Source organism: Odontesthes bonariensis, chromosome 20 (assembly GCF_027942865.1).
Source record: "Odontesthes bonariensis isolate fOdoBon6 chromosome 20, fOdoBon6.hap1, whole genome shotgun sequence".
NCBI lineage: Eukaryota > Metazoa > Chordata > Actinopteri > Atheriniformes > Atherinopsidae > Odontesthes > Odontesthes bonariensis.
In genome coordinates this window covers 10,474,199-10,486,916 of record NC_134525.1, presented here as the reverse complement: position 1 = coordinate 10,486,916, position 12,718 = coordinate 10,474,199, and positions in this window count along the sequence as shown.

Genomic DNA, 12,718 nt, shown 5'->3' with positions numbered 1-12,718 from the left:
CACCTATGGTCACGAGCTGTGGGTAGTGACCGAAAGAACGAGATCGCGAATACAAGCGGCCGAAATGAGTTTCCTCCGCAGGGTGTCTGGGCTCTCCCTTAGAGATAGGGTGAGAAGCTCGGTCATCCGGGAGGGGCTCGGAGTAGAACTGCTGCTCCTCCGCATCGAGAGGAGTCAGATGAGGTGGCTCGGGCATCTGGTTAGGATGCCTCCTGGACGCCTCCCCGGTGAGGTGTTCCGGGCCCGTCCCACTGGGAGGAGGCCCCGGGGAAGACCCAGGACACGTTGGAGAGACTATGTTTCTCGGCTGGCCTGGGAACGCCTCGGGGTCCCCCCAGAAGAGCTGGAGGAAGTGGCCGGGGACAGGGACGTCTGGGTTTCTCTGCTCAAGCTGCTGCCCCCGCGACCCGATCCCCGGACCAGCGGAAGATGATGGATGGATGGATGGATGGATATACTCTCAATGCCATAAGTCAGCACAAGATCATGGGTATGATTAAGACAGTGAGTGGGTCTGTGAACACTTTGAGAAATACCAGTAGAATCTAATATTTAGGCTGTCATTTTCAACATCTACATGAATATTAAAGTCACCCACTACAATGACTTTATCTGTACTCAGCACAAACTTCTCCTTTAACTTAAAACCATTAGCAAGACAGCTGAAACCTGGACACAACTGGATGTTCTAACAGGTCACCCAAAGCACACATCAAACCAGGCTAACGTGAATGTTTAGGAAGTTTTACCTCGGGCTGGTCAAGAAAAATTAGTAAAACAATAATGATTCTGTCAAGAAGAGCAGCCTGTCTATCTGAATTCTACCAAAAGCTTATTAATTATTACAAATGATCCGTAACTTAAAGAAAACAGTGTATGAAAATGATCGGGTGGAACTGAACGAATCCTCTTCTTTCTTTCAAATTGCATGCACTGTCTTCCATTAAGACTTCTATCTCTACATCAAACTTCAATTATCACCCATTCATTTTCTTTTTTCCTACCAGTATAACACTTGGTGGACGTGTCTGCTCAATTATGGCAGACATAATCATATTTTTTGAGAACTTGGCTTAACCATGACCGATTGCATTGCTTAATGTGAAACTAATTTATTTCTTCTCTTTAGGGAATGACAGCAATCACAGGTCAAATTCAGAGACGTGACTTAACATAATGAAAAACCACAATGTCACAGTGTACTTTCTGAAGCCTGACGCCCCCCTCCCCCCCTCCCTCCCTCCAACCCACACACAGTTAGTTGCTTTCGGAGAGTCGGTGTGATTGTTTTCAGGTCTCATAAAGGAGAACGTTCATTTTCCACTGCGTGTCATTCTGGGGATAAATTGCCACATAGGGGGAGATAATATATTACTACCTCAGAATCAGTGTCATTGAGTGCTGCTGGTGCAAAAAGTAATTCATCGCTCAATTACCTCGCTATATATTCTGAGAACGAGTTTCATCATGAGGCAGATGAAGGAGGCCTGCTGTCTCTTTTCTTTTGGAAAACCAACAGTCTCGCGTACTAGACAAGGGCAATTACACTTTGCTGCTCGCTCTGAAGTCTGTCTCTGGTATAAATGTCAAATTAAGGCAAGATTGGTGATGTTCTAATATTTAAATCACTCGGGAGGTGTTTAATGCTTTGCTTTCGCATGAATGTAAAGAGAAAGATGGTTATTTTAAGTGTGTGGGGGTCTTTATCTAATTACCTTTTCTCTTTTTTATTTTTTTCCCTACTCTGATTTGTGTGAGTGTGGGTGATTGGCTGTGGTTGGGGCTCGGACTTACTGTCCTCTGGCCTGCTTGTCCTTTTCCTGCTGGGAGGGCCGGTGGGCTGTCGCCCCTTGTTGTGGCCATTTATGTTTGTAAATCATAAGTTATATCAATTTAGGTTTCTTTGGGCAGTTAGAATATACTTTAGTTAGTTTGGAATCAAAATCTGTAATTCATTTTTAGATTTGAAATTGTTTAGATTATTTTGGTAACTTTTAGACCCTCCCATTAATTCGACGGATTAAGAACGCACCGGGGGGCGTGTTGGAGGAGCTTTTTGTTTGTCAAATGTCCGGTGTGAAGACGGGAGGTTTTGGTAAAATGATTTTTTGACCACTTTTTGAGCTTGTAAAATCAGATTAATTTAACTTTCGTTTTTCATCTAAATTGTAAGAGATTTTTAGTTATTGTTTTATTCATATTTTTTGTTGGAAATAAACTACGTATATTTTTTAAACAATCAAGTCCGGAGTGCGTACAAGAATCAAACCACCTGTTGCCACCCACGGCCTTTCTTAGAAAATATAGTTTGGAAACTTAGAAGGCCGCGAGACCCCTGGTTCCCGGGAGGCCTTTGCCCAATGGTTGTGGGGGCTCTGTCCAGGGGGCTTCCTCTGCGATCTTCTGGGTGGATGCTTGGTTGTCCCTGCGGTGGGCTTCCCGGGTTCTGTGCTTCGTGGGGGCTGCTGGTGGCCTGGGTCTTGGGGTCCTCTCTGCCTGCATCTGATCAGTGGGCGGTGGCCCTATACACTCATAACTGAGCACAATTCATGTAAAACCTGCACCTTATATTTTTCATCTTTATTCACCCAGTCACATGCTTGTCATACAGTTTCTGTGATGTCAAACCATCCTTATCCACAGTCATGTTATATGTACTTGCTGCTGGTGTTGTTGCTGCTTGTGCTTTTTGTAGGAGCTCCTGATGGTTCTCTACCTGGATTCTGTTTGGTTTCTACAGATGTAGATCTGTAGAAACCAGCTAACTAGCTGTCTAGTTATCTGGTTTTGTCTTATTTTTCATTGTTTCTCCGATCATTTCTTTCCCTTTTCTTTTTCTTTGCTCTCCCTCTTTCCCTGCCCCCCCCCCCATCAGGTTCGGCTCTATTACATGTAAAGTATTGCAACAAATATAAATAAATAAAGCGGTACTACAAGGGGAGCTTTACACTCATAAAGCAAATGTGTTTGGCGTAAAAACGGTATTCAGATTCACAATTCTGCTGCCATAATGCTGGACAGGACAAGGGGGGAAAAAAAGATAAAGCTTCAAGCCTGTATTTCTGAGGGGACTCTGAGCTCAGTTCATGTCACTCAACGAGATGAGAAATGGCTGATTAGCTTTGCTCACCATGGAAACCAGCCCACACTTGTTCTGTGTGAGCTTTTGCAGATCCTGCTAGAAAAGCTAGTTTTTCTTTTTTTGTCATTGCGGCTGATAGATGACCGCAGCCGCTGAAGTCCATCTGTTTGCTGCCATTTTAAGAAAAACAACACCTAATTACCCAAACAATGCCGGTAAATTGGCCCCTTTTGAGATATTACCTCCCCTCAGTAAATAGCCCTTTTTTGTGTGTTTTTTTCAACTATTTCTGGTGAAGCGACTCCACCTCAGGTCTTGGACTCAGGCTGTGACAGCTGCCTGCCAGCTGGTCAGTCTGTAGCTGGTGCTTGTTGCTGTTGTTTTCCTGACATTTTAGCAAACTTTTTTTCTTGGCAAAGATGGTTGTTATCCATCAACGCTGTTAAAACGCCTTCTGAATCGAACATCATCAGACGCACTCCTGCAGAGGACAATGCTAGTGACAGCACATCGGTGTCATAAATACTTCCTGCTGCTGAAAGACTTGGGCTGTGTTCGAAACCGCATACTACATACTTGCAAACTGCATACTTCCATTCTGCATACGGCATACTGATCGATCAGACAGTATGCAGAGCGTTTACCCACAATGCATTTCGCTCCTGCCCGAGCCGAAATCAGCCGGCCTGAACCTGATTTCGCTTAAGCTCTAAACTCTGTAAACTTTAGCAACATGTGAAACATTTTCAGGCGAGAAAGTAGTCGTTTAGATCCCCAACGTGTTGAAAATCTGACAAAATACCGGCTATTTACAATTTTGTTCCCACGAATTCGGCGCTACTAAAGCTAGCCGTAGTGAGCAACGCACTTCCGGTTATTTTCACAAAATAAAATACCTGTTGCCTTTTATCATAGGGAAAGCTGTTACGATCTAATTGGTGCTTTTGTTTTGAAAACAGGAAGTGAACCTACCCTCGTTGTAGCTAGCTTGAAACTGCTGTTTTGACAGGAAATGACGATCGGCGACGTCACGTCATTTCGGTGAATCTAGTATGCATCCGGGAACTTTTCGCTTACTCAAACTCGCATACTAACTCAAAAAGTTAGTATGATTAGTGGGAGTAGTGGAAGAAGTATGCGGTTTCGAACACAGCCTTGGACTGAACAAACCACAGTGTTTATTGGATGGTTCTGTACAAAGGTACCGATCAAACCCAGTTGCTTCACATTATCAGTAACTGTAGGAAAAGATCTTAGTGACTTTGTGGGAGTTCTGCGCAGATACCACAGTTCGAGTTTTGCTCAAATTGCCGGTTTTTACTAGAAATAAAAAATAAAATGGCGCCTAAATTTAGATCCCTGCCAAAGATGTTGGCAAATAGGGTTGGAAATTGGGCTTCTTCCATCAGCGGCTCCATAATGTACTGTTAATAATGCAGTTTTTATGCATTATATCACAGCAGGAGCGCTTCAGAAGCAGGCTAGCTTGTCTGCACAGCTGTTTAAGTTGCGTTTAGTTGGGAAATTCAGAGACTCGTGAGATAGAGTCTCATAATTCAGTGTCTCACCTTTTACTCCCGCAGTTAATTTCCACGCCTCGCTCTCTCCGGCTTTGTCCTTTATAGACAGGACATGTGGTGTCACAAACAACTTGTATTTATCACTTTTCTGGTCCAGTGCCATCAATTATGTTGATGTTAAAAAATGAATGGGAGTCTGTAAAGTGTTTTATTTTGAGTAATGGCCATACTTTGAATGTGAGTTTTAATGTAGTTTAATGTCGGTATTTTGTTGTTGTGGTGCTTTTGGAATTTTTGGCATCTCTCTGTGGTCATTTAATTCTTTTGTTAGTTGTGTCTCACCCTTTTTTTCCATCTCTTGTTGCTCCTTTGGTGTCTTTTTTTAATTCAACCCACTTTAGTAGTCGAGTTTGTTCTCATTTTTTGTGTCTTTGTGGTGGTTTTGCCACTTTTTGCAGAGGCTTCGTCTCTTTCTGCGGCCGCTATGAATCTTTCTCCAGTGACATTTCTACAGTTGTCGCTCAGGGGACCCCTGATTCTTTGGACTTCGGGGCTCGTGGCCAGAAGACCCACTCAGTAATCAGTACATGCTCCGTATCTAAGAGAAAACGAAGGAAATGTCAGTGTAGGACGTGATCAGACTGCAATCGCACAGTCCATAGACATCAATAGTGAGGGCTACTGTGCAGAAACTTCTGATCATAAAGATATGAGGATTGGAGAGTTCAGAGGCCATAGATACTGATCTACATACATGGTGCGTGCTGGATACCTGCAATCAGTAAGATGGGCGCTTGTTCCAGAAAAGTCAATGCTGTCATAATCTGAGATTGAACTCGTTTTCTAGCTTTGAGCTTCAGGTCTTTGAACTTGAGCAATCAAATAGAATATGATGTGCACTGGCCTCTTCGGGAGTTTTCTGAATCTCAAGATTTTTTGTGATCAAATTTTTTATTGAGAAGTTGCACATCAAGTACAAAAACATAAATGTGAGTGGGCAAGAGAAATATGAGGTCATTAATTAGCACAAAAGTAGGCATCCAAATTCAAAACAAAGTAAAATACAACTTGAAGACTTAAACAAAACAACACACACCCACCCAAGCCATCCAAACCTCAACGTAATACCCAACACAAACTAATAACATACAACATGAAATAAAGATAAATAAATAAAAATACATAAAATAAAATAACAATAAAAAGCAGACCCATGCACTCCTGCCTATATGCAAGGGAATGCATCCAAAACAATGTTAGACACATACACAAGGATAGTGACGCAGACAGACAAAACACACACACACACACACACACACACACACACACACACACACACACACAGACACACAACCACTTCAGGGGAAAGAAGTTATTCCAGCCAACAACACAAGAGGTAGCAACAACAGGAACTAAAACGTTACCTCAATAAGCCTTTTAAAGATTCTGCAGCTGTCAGCCAAGTGCATAAAGTTTTTGCTGAGGCACCGTGAATACGGGCAGTTGATAATTCCATATAAACCACGTCCAAGAAGGTAAGGATCCATTGTCTAATATTAAGTGTCTGTGGAGGTTTCCATCTCGTATCAACTAGCTTTTTGGCGGCTGTCAGGCCAGCTAAATAGATGCGCTTTCTTAGCCTAGATGTGTTAAGCTCTGATAAGTCATTCAATAACATAACAGGCAAGGTTGCTGACACTGGTCCACCCACTAGGTCTGACAGCGTTGAAAAAACCTCATTCCAGAACTGTGCTACTGGTGGGCACTCCCACATCATATGCAAAAATGACCCAGGACACTTAAGATTGCGAAAGGAACACAAAGGGGAGTCTATAAGTTTCATACAGAAAAGTTTACGTGGAGTTAGATAAGTTCTATGTATGAAGTTAAAATGTATTTGCTGATGGTTAGGGTTACGTGACGCCTCCTTTATACTTTCCCAAACATCCTCCCAGTCAAACTCTGGATCCAGAGCAGGATAATCGTGCCTCCATACTCTGTCTAAAGGTATAGCAGGATATGAGGATTCTAAAATAAACTTGTAAAACATAGATACCCTGCCCTTGGTTCCATTTTGCACTGAAATCAATTGACCTAGGGCAGGGGCGTCTGTAGCTTGAGCAAACATTCGGGGCTGTAGCCCAGACATGAAAATAATTTTTTTTTAAAAAAGGGGGTGTTAAAATGAAAATTTAACACAGTTTATGACCAGCTGCTTAACATGTTGAATGCCGAGCTGTGAATGTTGGCATTCATGTTTTGATAAAATGCTGAGATCCATATATCCAAATGCTGACATTGTGTCTTTGTTAGCCTAATGCACAAGAGAGAGAGAGCGAGCGATTCTGTTGTCAAGAACCTGGGAGCTAATGTGCGCTGTTAGCACTTAAGCACTTCGTGGATACTACTGAAACGTGAAGATTGTGACGACGTGACAAATTTGTTTTGTTTAGATCAACCACTCTCAGAGATCGCATGAAACACCGATGACGGTGTCTTAGCTCTGTGTTTTGGTAACCCAGCTTGACCGTCGGAGCCCAGTCCACTGACAGTAGCTAACAACGAGCTGGGGCAGCCTTCAAAACAAAGCCCAAACGTAGCCCGTATTACATTACTGTTGATTGGCATTTAGCAACATAATACTTTACTGCACTACTACAAAACTGTTAGATTTCCCACATACCTTTGAAAAGTGGTCACCGCAGACACGAGCATTTGCAAATTCAGCTCCTCCAGTCTGTAAACGTAGGTTAACTATCCACTTTTTGCGGCGTTGTTCTGTGAGTTTTTTTCCATTTCTCACCTCTATGGGCGATTACCTTCGGTACCCGATAGTAACCCTTTCCCTTCTCTCGGTTAGACCGATTGCTACATCCAAAAACGGCACAAAACTGAGGTATTTTGGGCAAAAAGTGGCAGACAAAACACAGTGTTTTCAATGGGCTCCAGCTCAGGCTGCCCACCACCTGGGTAGAAAAATACGGAAGTGACGTCAAGTGAAACCCTCCTATTAAAGGCACAATGTGCGATTTTTATGTCATTTTGAAGTGTATTGCATACAAAAAACACCTATACATACCATAAGAGTGTGCAGAAATAATCCTACTGGCATGTCCTAACCAAAGTTTATACGCAGCATAGCTGAGTTTTACTGCAGAATTAGCAGGCTAACTGATAGCGCCGGACCGGCAGTTTTTCTGGCCAGGAGGTGGCGATATAGAGTAAAATCAACCTCCGTTCAACCCCAGGCAGGAGAAGAAATCGCTGGTCTGGCGCTGGCGCTGCCCCCGCCCCCGCCGCCCCCACCCCACTCACTCCTCCTCAGAGCAGGTAACGCTCTCAGCCTCCACTTGTCTCTCTGCCCCCTTTCCCCTGAAAAAATTCCTGATGTCCATCTTAGGCTATTACTTTCAATGTCACCCTCAGACAAAATGGCAAACCAATGTAGAATAAACCCCTTCTGCATGATGGGAAACCTTTATTTGTTATTTTCGCGACAAAATGAATCAACACATGTCCATATTTGGGCATGTCAGAATCCTGCGGTCTGAGCTGGTTACAAAGTTGCATGATGACAGCAGGGCCGCGGCAGAGCTATAGAGTAATACAGAGTTGCGACACGCTTTGAAGTCGCCGCTAGGGCTGTCACGTGGTTCATGTGAGCCGCCGGAGTTCCAAACATCACAGCGCTGTCAGTCAGTCTGAACGGGTTTTAGCGGGACGGAGCACAAAAATGATAAATTTAACATTTACGACGCAATTTTCGGTAAATATTGACCCATAATGTGCATTGATCACTTCACCGACGATGTATTTTATCAACGTTTTTCTTTTTTGGAGCGGCAGAGACACATTTATCACCATTTTAAATCGTAGAGGGTACACCTGCATGCTAGCAGGGGGCAGCTACCTTGTCCTCCTTTATACTGAATCATGCCAGTGGTCCAGCTTACCTTCAGATCTACATTCTTCAACAGAGCATGATATTACTGTCTGTTCCCAGGAATTACTCCTGTTGTCCCAAACACTCCATCTGTAGATGTCATTCAGTCTGTCTGTTCTCTCTGGTGTCGGATGGACAATGAGGCCCCCCCCCCGATCGACGGATTCAGCGGGTATAATGGATGGATTAAAACATGAATTTAACTTTTTTTCTGGTTAAAACCATATTAATGACAAAATAAATGTCAGTTGTGAAAAAAAATAAACAAAACAGATTTAAACCAAACATTTTATTATAAAATGTCATCATGGAAAATGTAAAACAAGCCTTATTAAAGAAGTTATTTTATTGCTATTTATACTGTTGGGTAGATTAATCTGCAACAATGAGCTGTATTTGATCAAATTCAAGGGTTTGGACATTGTAGAAAAGTTCTGAAGTCCTAATGAGGGTTGATCCATGACAGCAGCGAGCACCACATCTGCTGACCTCCCTGACAACAACAAGAGAAATTAATAAATTCATTATCACAGCTGTGAAGTCATGCTGAAAAAACACTTACTTAATTAAAGACCAGTCAGCTATTGCCTCACTATGCCAAAAATGTTGTAATTTAATCAATTTACCGGAGAAAATAAGTCAGAAATACCAAAAATGTATTAAATATATAGTATTTTGGTAATGTTTTAAAACCTAACAATCAAAACAACTTTACACAATGTCACCTGACAATAAAAAGTTAATGGACTTTAGTGAAATGATCACGTTAATTACCTCACGTTGGCCTCCGTTACCAAGCTTTAAGCTAGGTCCCTAAATCCATTCCATTTTTAACATCAACATCGACATTTCATGCTAACCAAATGTAAAAATAACGATGTCTAAGAGTATACTTCTGATAGATAATGCTTAAAAATGTAAAAAACGTTTAAAATGCTGTTATTTTATTAACTTACCAGTAATTGTTCTTGACGAGCAATTGAGGTTAACGGGGCTGCGTCCCTTGTTTGGAACTGTGGCGTCTCCATGACCCACGTGACTTCCGCATTCCTTTCTTTCTATAGAAGTCTATGGGCGTGTCGCCACTCTCTTTTTACACCACTCTGGGCCGCGGTAGTCTATCACCGCTCAAAGTGTGGTCCCGTGACGGAGCTCTCCTTCTTTTTCTTCTTCTTCATTCTTCTTCTTATTATTATTATACATATTTTTCTTTATGTCAGTCCAGAGAGATTCGGGGCTGAAGCCCGGAGATTCGGGGCTGAAGCCCCGAATGACCAGGTCTCTCGACGCGCATGACCTAGGGGATGAATGGGCAATGGTTGCTGCCAAGGAACTCCATATGCTTTCATAGCTGATCTGATCTGTAAGTAAAAAAAGAAAGAGGAGCCTGGTAGATTGAATGTGGCTCTAATATCCTGAAAGGAACCTAAGGTGGTGTTAGTGTATAGATCTTTTAAATAACGGATACCTCTATCACTCCAATGTGATGGAGAAATAGGTCTCCCTCCAATCAGTAAACCTCGGTTGTGGAACAGAGGGGAAAGTGTATGCCACCTACAGGAAATCTTACATTCTTTTTCTACTAAGCGCCATATTCGAAACACATTTGAGACTAAGGGGCCAAAACGAAACATGGTTTGTCTGTCTGAGACATTAGAAAAGAGGACATCCTCCAAACTCCATGGTTGTACCATCTTTTCCTCCAACCCACCCCAGAATACTGGTGTGTTAGCATCCCTCCATGTAATAATAGGGCGGAGCACAAAGGACCAATAATAATATTTAAAATTAGGTACAGCTAAACCACCATCTCCTCTACTTCTCTGCAATGTAGAAAATTTAAGTCTGGGGTGTTTTTTGTTCCAGATAAACTGGGAAATGTCAGAATGTAATTTCTTCCAATAATCTGTGGGAGGGCAGAGCGGAATCATTGAGCTGACAAAATTCATTCTTGGTAAAATATTCATAGAATAGTCCATCTATCCATATCACTCTTTACGGTTTTATGTATTTCCAAAAAATTATGAGTTGTGGTACGATGCAGAGAAGGAAAAATCTGAATTCCAAGATATTTAAAGTGCTGAACAACAGGGACATCAGAGGCAGAAGGCAGTGATTTTGCAGTGTCATTCAAAGGAAGAAGAGCAGATTTGGACCAATTGATCCTAAATCCAGAGTAAACACCAAACTCCTCACAAACTGATAACAAATTTGGTATAGACTGGTTTTGATTTTCCATAAATACTAAGATATCATCTGCAAAAAGAGCTATTTTATGTTCTGTGTTTAAAATGGAAAGGGGTTTTATGGAGGCAGATTGTCGTATCATTTGTGCCAACAGTTCGAGTGAAAGAGCAAAGAGCGAAGGGCTCAAGGGACAGCCCTGTCTTGATGACCTAGTGACAGGGAATGCAGTGGAGAATAATTGCCCGGTTAGAACCTGAGCGGAGGGGCTAGAGTATAATACCTGAACCATATGTATGAACCCTTTGCCAAATCCCATCATTTCCAACACAGACCATAAAAAGGCCCACTCCAGCCTATCAAAGGCCTTCATGGCATCAAGGGACAGTATAGCTAGTGGAACTTTTGTATCTTTTGTAGTATCAATAACGTGAAGAAGTCACCTAACATTGTCAGATGTAAGTCTGGACTTAATAAAACCAGTCTGATCACAATGCACCAGAAATGGCATACACTTTTCAATACGCCGTGCAAGTAGCTTAGCATAGATTTTAAGGTCTGCGTTTAACAGGCTCAGAGGTCTGTAGCTAGCACAGTCTGTGGGGTCCTTTTCTTTCTTTAAGAGCAGTGAAATAAGGGCTGTATTAACATCTCTAGAAAAAGCCGTGATCATATCTAAGAGTAGAAGACCTAATTTTTCCCAAAATAGAACAAAAAGCTCTGGAGGTATTCCATCCAATCCAGGGGATTTATTTGACTGCATAGACAATGCTGCCCTTTCTTGCTCCTCTAATGTCAAAGGGTTTGTCAAGGCTCAAACAATCTTCTGCCGACAAAGATGGTAAATCTAGCTGTTTAAGGTAGTTCTGAGATCCACTTTTGTCTTGTTGACCCTCAGACTGATATAAAGTAAAATAAAAATCCCTAAAAGTTGTATTAATCTGTTTGGGTTCTGTTGTAATAAGTCCATCTGCAGATCTAATGGAGGGGATGTTTGCAAAGTGTTTATTAGATCTAAGTTTCATAGCCAGTAAATGGCTGGGCCTGGATCCATGAAAATAGTACCTTTGCCTAGTTCTGTGCATTTGAAATTCTGATTGCTGTTTCAAAATGTCATTAATTTCTTTCTTGACAAGATCACGTTTAGTCTCTATGTCTAAAAAGTAATTACTTTGTAAAAGAAAATCCAATCTAGAAAATTCCGCTTCCAGAGTTTGTAATTTGGCCGATTTTGCTTTACGCAAATTGGAACTAAAAAGTGTAGCATTGCTTCTGATAAAGCCTTTCACTGCATCCCATAATACCCTAGAGTCATCTACTGAGCACACTTTAAAAGAAAGGAACTCCTCCAACCCAGACAGAAATTGCAATTTAAACTCCTCATTCCTTAATAACAAAGTGTTAAGACGCCACCTAGCGGCACGTTTGGACAAGCTTTTCAGAGAAGCGCGACAGAAGACGCCTTTGTGGTCTGACAGAGCGATGGGAAGCAAAATAGTTGCATCAATCCTCTGAAAAAGGTGGGGGGATGAAAAAAGAAAATCTATTCTAGAAAATGTTTTGTGCCTATGAGAGAAGAAATAATAATCTTTTTGGGTCGGATTCATTGATTGCCAAACATCTACAAGGCCTAGGCTCTGTGCCCAAGATCGTAGAGCAGCAGTGGCCAACTCTTGATCCCTTGAGGCTCTTGGTTGGGAGCGATCTAGAGCAAAATCCCACACAGCATTCATGTCAGCCCCGACTACTATTGAATACTCAGTCAGTTCTAGCGTATGACGCATTAAATTGTCATAAAAATCTTTCTCATATTTGTTCGGAGCATAAACCGAGGCAAAACCGACTTTCTGTCCATAAAGCTCTGCTTTGACAATTGCTAATCTGCCTACAGTGTCTGCCCTGACGTCCAGCACCCTAATCGGAAGATTACGTCTAGCTACTACTGCCACTCCCTTAGTTTTCGAATTGACTGATTAAAATGCAATGACA